The sequence below is a fragment of the Leiobunum rupestre genome, chromosome 5, assembly GCF_980474605.1.
Source record: "Leiobunum rupestre chromosome 5, qqLeiRupe1.1.hap1, whole genome shotgun sequence".
Lineage (NCBI taxonomy): Eukaryota > Metazoa > Arthropoda > Arachnida > Opiliones > Sclerosomatidae > Leiobunum > Leiobunum rupestre.
Window position 1 is genome coordinate 9,428,284 of NC_143388.1, and position 12,794 is coordinate 9,441,077.

The 12,794-nt window shown below is 36.0% G+C and overlaps 1 protein-coding gene across 1 annotated transcript in view; it reads right to left on the reverse strand.

The window, feature by feature from the left end:
- The window catches only part of LOC149943503 (gamma-aminobutyric acid receptor subunit beta-like), a 182,789-nt gene that overhangs the window by 107,111 nt on the left and 62,884 nt on the right, over nucleotides 1-12,794 (reverse strand). The window lies entirely within an intron of this gene.

Here is a 12,794-nt window from a genome sequence, read left to right on the forward strand (position 1 = left end):
ACATTCTGACGTTTAATGTTTTTAAAATACCACGAAGTACTAGTGGCTCGTGATTTCAAGACTTTATTTAATTATTAGATTTTAACCATGGTAAAAGATTTTAATTTATACGATTATCAGATCTAACCCTAACTTGAAATAGAGTAATATCGGCGTGACGTATGTCGACGTCACCCATGCTTTTTCCTATAGATAAAAAACTGCCCTCAAAATGCCGACCATAGCCCAAAGCTACAGAGCGATACTACTCTATAGTTTATCCCACCTTCGTGACTTCAACTTATTTTACAATCCAGTAAAGATTTAAAAATAATATTTTTTTAACATTCAAATTGACACAAATCCGGACAGTATTGCCACCATTTTGGAAAATGGCCGACCCCACGCAAAATGAATTATCAAAAGATAGAAATAATGAAGTACAATTATTTACGTATTCTTATTCAAACACGCGGTTGAAAAAGCGAGCCATTATCAAACCCAACCTTTGCCTAGACAGTTTATCAATTTGGCATCGAACGGTACGCGGAAAGTTCTAATCCAGCGTTTCGATTTTATCGTTCATATTTCAGCGCGGCGGCTAATATGATTTCTCTCCCCTTACCCTCAATGTGTTTGCAAAATTAATCAATTTTTCGACGCGGTGGGGTGGGAGGCCCCGTTTCTGTACTTTCTATATTTCATAATGGTTCGGAAGAGGCTTTCCAGCCTTATAAGTAGCTCTTTAAACTTTTCGCAATTCCCGGGGTTCGAGGTTTAAGGCGACATCCGTTACTGGCGGTTTGTACTTATGAAGTTGCGGCGGGGCGATGATTTTTGAACTGGAAAACTTGGATTTCCCCACTTCCTCTCGCGGCTGACGGTAGAGGGCGTGAAAGACCGTAGGTAAGGACGTAAGGTAATATACGTCACTTTCTAGGCCCGCGACAATCAATTATCTACTTCCTGCTGGCATTTCATTCTAGCGCGTTGACAAAGTAAAAGCCGGCTCCCGCTCGCTTTATCGATCGACGCGCCCCCGTGTGTTGGAAGTCAGCCCTGGGTGGGATCGAGACAAACAACGTCAAACACAAACACGCCATTTGCGGAAGCTTATTTAAAAGAGCTGTTTTATAGAGGGGCGTGTTACGAGAGCCCTACTTCTTAAATTAAAATATTAATACTGGCGCAGTTATCGATCCGACATAGCCCCCCATTTTGTCCTTATACAGCGCCCTCTACGAATGGAAAACGGCTTTAAAGTTTTCGCTGTTTGGCGAAGGATTATTTTTCCCTACAGAGACCTCTATTTCGTCCAATAAGTGTACTCCGAAATGCATGAGAAATTGCGTTATTAAAAAAAAATAAAAGGGGTACTTGTAGATTATTTTCCCGCCTCAGTTTTATATTTCAACATTTCGATTTTCATCAATTATCTTGATATTTTTTACTAGGATTTAATCTATAGATTTTGCTCACGACCCAACATGGATGTCGTCATTGTTGACCTTGCATTGATTGTTAGTAGTTATTTTGAAAAATTGCTCCCGAGATCCCACCATAATAAATATATGGTTATGAATGCGAAAATTTATTCATTTAGCTGTTAAATTATTTAACAAATCATTGTGTACACTGAATTAACGGTACCATATTGATTTTGTATTTAATTGATGATGATTTTGATTTTGTATTTACAATATTACAATATTCGAAGATTATTGAAATACCAAATCAAACCACGGCACACTAGAGCATAAAACCCAGCCTATTCCGAGGGCGTAGTCACTTAATTAATCAAGTGTACAAATCGTAGGTAGAATGTTATTTTTAGAAAATTTAAAAATATTTTACGAGCGACTACCGCCTTGGTTTCAATGTCAGATTTGATTAATGAAATTGAGAGAAACACACCATCAAAACTAGTTTCAAGATATAGTGTGAGCGTGGATTTAAAGAAGAGATTGGTAATATATCTTGGAGTAGCTAGGCCCAAAGAAACAATTAACAAAACCAAAATTTCCGGTAATAGCTAGTACAAAACTTTGACGCGAAAAACCGTGTACATAAAACTTAAGCTACACGTTTGGTTTAAATCTGATTTGATTCTAACAATCATTGAAGTTAGTCTTGAACAGTATACCTTTGACCCCAAGTTATGTATACATTTCAAAGTGACAAAACTTATTAAAATTTAGATTTTTCTTTTATGTCGTAGATAGGGCTTGGGGGATGATTTTTGGTACCCTGAACCGCCTTTAAGCGAATGGGGAAATTAAGGGCTCCTTCAATTTGGGATGAACCCAAGCACGCTAATCAATGTCCTCGTCATTAAATCCTTTGCGGCGGTGGTTTCACCCGATTCCCGGGCAAACAATGATACAGATGTAGCGTTCCCTGGGGAAATTTACTTTTCCCATTTATGAGGAAAATAAAAAACAAAACCAAAGAAGAAAAAAACTCCAATTTCAAAAGTATACACTTTCGTCTTTGAGGATTTCAATAAAATCATAAAGGACACCACTTTTTTTTATAATGCTATGGTAATGATAAATTATTCTCGATTTTGTTTATTTATTCAAATACGTAATTTTTGATGGAGCCTTTTTAAAATTGCTTAAACCTTAGCTGACATTTCGGATCGTTTATGAAAAGCGGGTGCTTAACTGTGGAAGATCAATGCTAACAAAGCTAGAAGAAAATTACAGAGTTTCAAACGCGGCTTTTACCCTTCCATCGCATTCGACAACATTGTCCACTTCTCTGAATAGTAAGCGGAAAAACCAATTTCTGGGCGCGAAATTCAATTTTTAGTTTGCCATTTAATAACATTACTAATCTAAGGGTGGTTTCCTATTCAGCTCGAGGCGAATTTTGAATAAAGTTTGGGGTGCTATTTTACTTTTCTATTAGTTTCGAAATGGGGAAATGATCTTAAGAAAACTCAATAATGTCCCAGTATGCAAAATACGCTCGAGCAATCTGATTAGCAGGGTTGTTCAAATTGCATTTTGAAAATGCAAAATGAAAAATACTATTTTGCATTTTGAGTTAGAGAAAGTATTTTGCATTTAGCATTTTGCAATTTGAGTTAGAGAAAGTATTTTGCATTTAGCATTTTGCAATTTGAGTTAGAGAAAGTATTTTGCATTTAGCAATTTTGCAATTTGAGTTAGATAAAGTATTTTGCATTTAGCATTTTGCAATTTGAGTTAGAGAAAGTATTTTGCATTTAGCAATTTTGCAATTTGAGTTAGAGAAAGTATTTTGCATTTAGCATTTTGCAATTTGAGTTAGAGAAAGTATTTTGCATTTAGCATTTTGCAATTTGAGTTAGAGAAAGTATTTTGCATTTAGCAATTTTCATTTTGAGTTAGAGAAAGTATTTTGCATTTAGCATTTTGCAATTTGAGTTAGAGAAAGTATTTTGCATTTAGCATTTTTCATTTTGAGTTAGAGAAAGTATTTTGCATTTAGAATTTTGCATTTTGAGCTAGAGAAAGTATTTTGCATTTAGAATTTTGCATTTTGAGCTAGAGAAAGTATTTTGCATTTAGCATTTTGCAATTTGAGTTAGAGAAAGTATTTTGCATTTAGCATTTTGCAATTTGAGTTAGAGAAAGTATTTTGCATTTAGCATTTTTCATTTTGAGTTAGAGAAAGTATTTTGCATTTAGAATTTTGCAATTTGAGTTAGAGAAAGTATTTTGCGTTTTGAGTAGTAGAGAAAGTATTTTGCATTTAGCATTTTACAATTTGAGTTAGATAAAGTATTTTGCATTTAGCATTTTTCATTTTGAGTTAGAGAAAGTATTTTGCATTTAGAATTTTGCAATTTGAGTTAGAGAAAGTATTTTGCGTTTTGAGTACTAGAGAAAGTATTTTGCATTTATATATTTAGACATTATAAATATAAAATTTAAATGTGCATTGTAAATTGTAAGTAACGCGTAAGGCTCGTCAAATCAGAAGTGTATAAGACAGTTTTCGAAAGAAGTACGCAAGTACGCTATTTAAATGAAACATGTACCTTCAAAGGATCGAGGCACTTTTCACACCGTGGATGTGTACATGACTCAAAAACTAACGCGTGTATTACTCCACCTAACGATGCAAAATGTTAAAATTACACTTATGCAAAAAGCATATTTTCCTGTTGTAATAGTGCTACAAAAATATTTTTTAAAATCAGTTTCAGTCCGCGATGGTAAATATTAGCAGAATAGGGAGCTGTATGTATTATAAACTTTAACAAAATTGATTTTAATTTGACGAAATATTATCGATATTAAATATTGCTTGTACATAGTCACCATTGAATCTATTCTACAAAATACAGGTCGTAATTTTCGATAAATATATAGCAAATGAAGAAATTAAAGTAAGTCATATTTTCCCTTTAAAGTAGCCTTGGTTAGTTCGATTGATAATATATCAATAAGACCACGACGCTGCAGTCGGCATCTATTGGCCAAAAGTGGAAACTAATTTTGGCACCCTTCCATATATTGATTTTTCTCTACACTCGGAAAAGTTCGAAGGTTTCGCGGGTTTTCTCTGGATCAGAAACGCGAGGCAAATTATTTTACGCTGAACACGAGGGCAATGGGAAAACCATTATGGAATGGAGAAAGGAGTCTTCGTAAAGTTCCAGGCAGACTTCAGCTTTTCCGACCATTACTCGGGGAGAAACCATAACCTAAATAAAAATAAGATAAATAGATTTTTATTTACGGGAAACTATAGTAATGTCCATATGGATCCATTTTAACTATATTTGCCTTTTTTATTCTCCAAGGGGCAGCTTATAACACGAACTATTATTAGTGTCCCTAATGGCAAAATGCTCCCTCTACCGATCCTTCAGACCAAATGTTTTACGCTAGATACAGAGCTCCTTATTAAAATTGTTTTCGGACACCGTAATGTCTAAATCTGATATATTTACTGTCCACAATTTTCTTACTAAAGTTTTAAAAATTTGTACATGGATTGAATTAAAATCTATATAAAATTATCCTACTATTTTTAACTACTTGATTTCACTTTAACTTTAATTTCTTAGTTTACGTGTTCTTAATTTCTTTAAAAAGTGTAACGCTTAAGTTAAAACTGCTTAGTCCAAGCCCCCTCATTTAAAGAGGAGTACGCCTGTTTTTTTTTTTTTTTTTTCATTTACGTACGATGAGTTAAAAGAGCGCCAGAGAGCTTCAAAGTGTGGCCTACTAGCCCCTGGAAGTAGGCAGCAACAAGCGCAAAACCAAGCAGCAGGGAAACGCGAACATTAAGGTTTGGGTTCGTGTGATAGGTAAAAAAGGACTTTGTAAACAAATCGAGGTAACCAGCGTAAAAAAGTAAACTTAAATAGTATTTAAAGTCCCTGCTGCTTGGTTTTGGGCTTGTTGCAGCCTACTTCCAGGGGCTAGTAGGCCACACATCTGAAGCTCTCTGGCGCTCTTTTAATTCATCGTAGGAAAATGGGGGAAAAACAGGCATACTTCTCAACTCACTCCCTACAACTCCTTAAAATTGTGCATAACCTTTTGAAACGCCCTGTATAGCAAATCGATGTAACAGTCCAACAAATAAATCTATTATTATATTATTATTATTATCAGATGTAAATGAACCGAAGTTATAGGAGAGCGCCAAAATTTTCCTTAACGTGGTGAGATGAAAATCCATCGGACTCCCACCCCCTTTAGTTCCCGCCAAAAATTGCACTAGGGAATTGTGGGTATCCACATTCGATATACACGTCATCACCTACTAGTCGATAGATGGCGATAGCAGGGTTGTAGAGAGATCACTTAGCAATTCTACCATAGGAGAGTTTAGCTAAAGAAAAAGTGGCAAATAGATGGCGTGCCCGACACTGTGTAGCCCCTTAAGATACCTATAGGCGTTTCCCCAATGCATAGAAGTACTGAGGTGCAGAATAATTTATAAGAGACAGCGGGAAATTTAAATTTTACAAGCTAACTGGGATCGCTTTAATTTTCGGTTTCGTTTTTACATGTGTGAATTTTAAGGAAATTTATTTTTTTTAATATTTATAATTAGCGAACATTAAATTTCAGTTTCTCAGATATTTATTTAAACTGAAATACAAATTTTGTACTAACCTTTTGGCTCTTAATTAGTTTAGGTTTGCTAAGATTGTTCGCAATTTTCAAAAATTAAATTGTTAATAAATTTATAACAAAGCGAAATTAACTAATTTAGAGATAATAACGAACCGAGTTCGATCGACACGAAAACTTGGTAATGTTCCCTTTCCGTAGGTACTCCAATGTAATGAGATAAAGCCCACAAAATATCTGTAGGGGCTACTAAGCGTCACTAGCGCCATCCGTGCTAAAAACATATTTCGCCAAGTAAAAAATCGAAGTGATCGAACCATATCTCTACAATCCTGGCGATAGTGGAGCTATGAAGGCGCGAAATTTGAAAACGTCGATTAAAGGGAGATCTCATATGTAAAATGCGCTTAGTATGAGAGATATAGCGGTCTGATAACTTCGGTTCATTTACTTCTGTTATTATACTTGCCTTTTTTATTGTTAGTGTCCCTGAAAGTATTTATTTATATCCAAATAGTTTATTGACGAAAGTTGCATTGCTAAAATGTTTACGTGAAGTAAATCAGAAACGTAAACTCCGCATCATTACGTTGAACGTATCGCAACCTTTTTCGTCATCAATTCTATCATATTGTAAAAACAGAACACCCTCGATTTTGATACATTACGACAGAATCTCTTGGGAAATGACTCTCCAAGCAGATAATTTTAGGTGTGGCATAAAGAAATATATAAAAAGTAGTTTTTTTTATTATGCCATAGAATTGTGATAGTGAAAATATTAGATTGATCCCGATTGGCCGGCCGGCAGGCTGGTCAGAACGCGCGTGATCTGGCACGAGATGAAACCAGCACCCTGAGGAACGCTGATGACATTTGGGGATGAAAAATCGTGGCCGACGATGCTAAGAAAAAATAAGATAAAAGAGAGGGGGAATATTTCGTCGAAGAACTAGAAAATGGAGGGCACGCGCTTGTCAACTTGTCTTTATGCTCGTTTAGGTTTATCCCTTTTCGCTGACATCAATCACGGTACAGCGATAGGGGCGGACTATACGATTCGGAGCTGGCCAACGTCACGGATTGTTTTTTAGGGGGTCCGAGGTGGCGTTGAAAGGTGACGTCATCTTTCTTTCGTGTCGAAATTTACGGGCGAGCTAACTTTAAGGCGCGTTTTTGAAGCATTGATAATGGAACACATTGTAGACTTATCGCATCTTGGAATGTCTCGTCGATAAGGCTGTCCTCACGCTCGCCCGTTTGGATGGTTGCGTACGTCTTGCGGCCACGCGCGAATAAAAAGCAGAAATTGATAGTTCCTCTTTCCAAGAACGATAAGCCGAATTCTTCTTTCGGCGTTCTCTCTCGCTCGACCCTTTGGGCTATTTCGAGTTTTCTTAGATTTTCTTTTGTACGTAAAACAAAATGCTCGATAGACCGTTTTCAGTTAACCTTGTACAAAGTTAGGGTTATCAATATTCCCTTTTTGTTAGGGTGTTCTTTTTTCTTAATACCACTATTGTGGAAACTTTCAAATTTAAGTACTGAAGATTTAACTTGGCGAAACGTCTAAAAGGCATTTTTGAAACCTGAGCTTTGCCGTTTAGAAGTTAAGCGTTTCACCTCTCAAACGTCAAAGTAACATTTTTTAAAATAGATATTTCCGTGACAAATTATTGTTGAAAGCCATATAATTACGGATAAGACCCTCTTACAGGGGTAACGCCATTGTGTGTACATTTTTAATAATCTACTTGTTACTAGATGGCGCCTTCAGTTTGCAATCCGAAATAACAAAAATGGTAATATCCGCGAAAGTCTAATTTAAATTGTGGTTATTTAAAAGCTAGAATTTTGTATAACTATATTTTCTAAAATATTTTACATAAACTTTCAGCTAAAAGTAGCACTTAAATTATATAATAAATATGAAAATTTAATTTTTTTTTTCAAATTTTGCGCCAAAATATCCACGCTGGTGTAATCTAGTGTAGAAATACGAAATTAAAATTTTATACTCGATGGCGGTTTCTAAAGGTTTGTTTCCCTGTATGTAATATGCGAATTGGTGTAAAGTACTTTATTATTTTGAATAATAATTTGGATCAAATAATTTTGTTCAAAATGGAATAAAGTTGAATTCCTTAAATTGTAATTGTATACAAATATAACACAATTTGGATGGTTATTTTCGATCAAAGTCGAATATCGATCTTCCCAATTTTTGATATAATTTTGGAATCAAATTTGATCGACGAATTTCGTAAAGGAAGTTAATAATAACAATAATAATTTGATAAACTTGTTTTCGTCGTTTAATACTAGATACGATGCCGCAGATTTATGACTTACCGTTTTAAAACGTAAAGTAAAGCTTCCTAAGAATCCTAACAATAACATAAATTCGTTCGTACGTGTATCTAAGCTATAAGTGGGAATTATAAAACGACATTCTGAAAAATGTTTGTTTGTTTATCAACTTCCTAATCCGATAAATAATCTCTTTCACGTTCCCACCTACGCCATTTATAAAATTGTGGAATTTGGAGGTAAAACTCTTAGGCTATTTTTTAATTTAATAAGAGAAGGAAAAACAAACTTTTTTTCAAAACCACAAAAAAATTGTTAAATTGGAAAATATAAGGCATTAAAGACACCTTTGTACCAGAAGCCTATAATAAGTGAAGCCTCTAACTCCCTATACCGCCAACGTACAACTTTTGAAACGTCTTGTTTTCGACACGGAGCAAAGAAGAAATAGGACTAGCGAATCTAGTGAGCCCTATATTTAGTCTTTGTAGCGAAAAAGTAGTTTGCTCTCCAAAACGTACGTTGGCAAACCTGAAACGTAGGCATAGATCATCCTTGGTTTAAAACTTTAAAGGGGAACGGTCAAGCTTTAACCAGTTAAATAGCCCTATAGCCCATTAAAAACTAAAATTTATTTCGAAAACCGCGTCAAAAAATATTGAGTGGTTAATTTTTAATAAAATAAAGAAATTTCGGGAAATCGAAAAGCGCGCGTCCGCCGCGACACCTGGTGAGAAGTCGGTGAGACAGAAACAACGTAAAAGCGCGCGCTGCTGAAGACGCAAAAAATATGTTTTGCACGCGCGGCGCGTTCCAGTTATAAGAGACTTAAGCCTAAATTGCGCGATTTTAAAAGTTAGGATAGTTCGCAAATCGCTCATACGGGGTTAGGCGCGCTGCGGGCAGCCCCTAAGATGGCGGCGAAAATTCAAACCCAACCACCTGGCGTTATTTTTCGTTTCAACTTTTTGAGATAAAAGCTATTTTTTCAAGACAAATAAAGGTACGTGTTAGTATATTGAACGTCTTGTTAATCTTTTGATACGGAAATAAGGCCATATTTGGAAAAGCTTGGCCGTTCCCCTTTAAACGCGAAACGCGGGTAAAGCTTGTTTTCCACTAGCGCGCGCAACGACGCGTTTCTCAGCTTTGAAACGTTCAAACGTTTTTACGCGCGTAAATAAAATAACATTATGACGCGAGCTAGTGGAAAACAAGCTTAAAGCTTGTTTTCCACTAGCGCGCGCGACGACGCGTTTCTCAGCTTTGAAACGTTCAAACGTTTTTACGCGCGTAAATAAAATAACATTATGACGCGCGCTAGTGGAAAACAAGCTTAAGGCTTAAGGTTTTTCAAAGCGTATTGAGAAAATTATACGGAGATATCGCCTTCAGAATAACGATTATTGTTCATAGTATATATATTTATTTATGCAAATAATAGTTTTAACATTTATTACCTTTATAATGTAGAAATTACCAAGTTCAATCAAAACGAGGCGAGTCTCAAAATTTAAAATCCCCAGCCAAATCCTATGGGAATTCTACGAGCTAAAATGTAAAGAATCGTCTGCATTTTTCAAATGTTTTCTCCGCTACTGCTCGCGTATGAATCGAGGGGCTATCCAATCATTCCAATGTTAGAAATTTTGTACATCTGATTTCAGATTTCAAGTGATTTCAATATTTAATTGATTAAAGTTATTAAAGCTACTAAATTTATGTGATTTCAAGTGATTTAACTGCTGATTTGTACACCTTCGGTATGAATATATAGAGGACTATATTTTCTGGCCACATATCGCCCTAACAAATCTGTATCCCTCCGAATACCTCTATATCGAAAACGAGACGTTTTGGGCTCTTTTACAGCCCAATTGGGCTTCTTTTTATGTCTACTTGCGGGAAAAAATGAATTGGGCTGTTGGGCTGTTATTTGGGCTACTTTCAGAGGTTTTCGATAATATACACTAAAATCGGTAGGATACCGATTTGTTTCAAATTAATACGCTTTAAAGCAATATTACTCTCAATATATGTACAATTTTTCTTCAAAAATTCGATTAATTTGCACTTAAAAAAATATTTCGAATAATAAAAATTGGAGTTTCTATAAACTTTCCCATGATACTTGAAACTATAACATCACGCAAACACCAATATTTTGAAAAGCGCGCCTTTTAAAAAATTAACTCTCGCCAAATTGGGCAAGAATTTGGGCTTGTTTACAAAATAAGGCCTATTTATAATTGGGCTGGAAATTGGGCTCCTTTGAAGAGTTTTTGGGCGGTAAAGTAAAATTATATCTGGCAGCTCTGGAGGCTTCCCTTATTATACGTATTCGTTCTGAAATATTATTCTTCGAAAATGAGAAGAATATTACTTTCAAGTTGCTTAGTACCTAGGATGGGCGTCTAGGGATTCCTTATTAGCCAATTTTTTGTAACCCTGAGAAAGGGAAAACTATATATCATATTAGGCGCGTAAACATTAAAGGCGGGGAAATAAAGCTCCTGGCTTAAGGGTTGACTCTTCATCAACAATGTAGGGCTTCCAGCGTCGGATAATTCAAGTTTCGCAGCGTGTGGCATTTGGAATTACCCCGCAGTTCACTAGCCACCACGGCTTTACGCGGCTTCTCTTCGGCCTTTAGCTAAGACTCGGTCCGCATCTCGGCTAGGCCTTGGCGAGAGATTGCGTAGTTCGTTTTTGCACCCCAAAGTTTTTTATTTGATTTACGTCGGTTGGCTTTACGCGCTTCTTTCGTCGTAGTCTCGCAATTTCCCCTCGGAAAATTTCTTCAAAGCGAGCCTCGCTTGTATTTCTAGTTATCTTTGGTTGTAGTGTTTGCCGAAATAGCAACCCTATTCATATAGGCGTATCTTATTGTTTTTGTATCTCAGTCAGAAGTATTGAATTGTTTTCTGCCATTTTATCGTTGCCGTATCACCGAGAAAACTTCGCGTCTTTGTTATTAAGACGAAACCGCAAAAACCAGCTTATCATCTAACGGTTTTTTGGGTTATTATTTCGGGGATTTTTTTGGTTTATGTTTAGACAAGCCCGCTGATATCATTTCTGATATTTTTGTGGGATATTACTCAATTCGCGATGTTGAACAAAATGAAGAGACGCTTGACTTTAAACGTAAAAGAGACTGAAGTCACTTTAGCTCGAAACCAGTGTTATACTCTTTATACTCTTTACAGACGAGTCCTATAAACCTGGGTTTAGACGAGGGGCTGATCACTCCACGTAATCGGTGTACAGAGCCGTACCTTTGACTGTACTAATGGGATTACGCGTAATCTTTGAAGTCCCTGCCTTTGACAGTGGTAATCTAGGCGTAATCCGGTGTACAGACTTTCTAAGAGTGGTTAGCCCCTCGGGTTTAGATCCCGTTTTTGAAACCAGAGCTTATTTAGCTATACTGAAATGTGCTATAAAAATTTAACTTTGGTTTACTGAACCCAGTTTTATTTGCCTCGTCTGAATAGGGTATAACTCTCAAACCAACTTAACGTTTAGAAAGATGTTGACTAAATTAATTACTTTCTATAAATATCAAATATTCACGTGTGACACTAGATGCGGTATTAAAAGTGTTCATGAATAAATTGTAAGCCTTTGAGTTCAATTGATTATTCAAAGTATGTAGAATCGATAAAAAAAAATATTTATTGTTTTGGAATTTGAGGCAGTGCATTTTCATACCATATAAGCCTCTCCTCTAAAACGTGTAGACGTAACTTCAGCGCGTACTCCTACAAGTTCCGGTACACGTTTTAAAAGGGATGTTTAACCCGTCTAATAGATACGATAAACCATTTTACTTTTCTTACGCATTATTATTGGCTCAAAAGTTTATCTTTGGATATATAAAAATTAATTGTGATTAAAAATGATTAAAGTTTAAATCACTATTCATTTATGTAGTTGAAAAGAGTACATTTTCTCCAGTAACAAACCATTTGAATACTTTGTACGATGCCCACTTATGAATATAATGAAATCAACATTCTTGGCAGAGTCCTTTCGCCGACGCTCCAGGAGGACATTACGTAACCTTTGACTGCCCCAAAACAATCGATCTCGTTCTCGAGACAGCGCACGCAGCAGCGACATCTATTATTCGAAAGTAAGATCATTTAAAAAACATTTCTTAACAACTAACAGCCCAAAATGACGCGTATAAATCTGTCAATTTTTTTTCGTTCCTTCACAAGTTTATCACGCACCGTACACGCTCCTCTCGCTCAAAGTAATACTTGAAAAGTGAGGGTTGGTCCCCAGGGACAGACCTTGCTGATATCGCGGTACTTTGTCAAAATTTGTAGCCGGATTAGTTGGGACCAGCAAAGCGATTTTGGAAAGGTACGAGCGTGACTTTCTCGAAGCGCATGACATTGTTTCATGAATCAA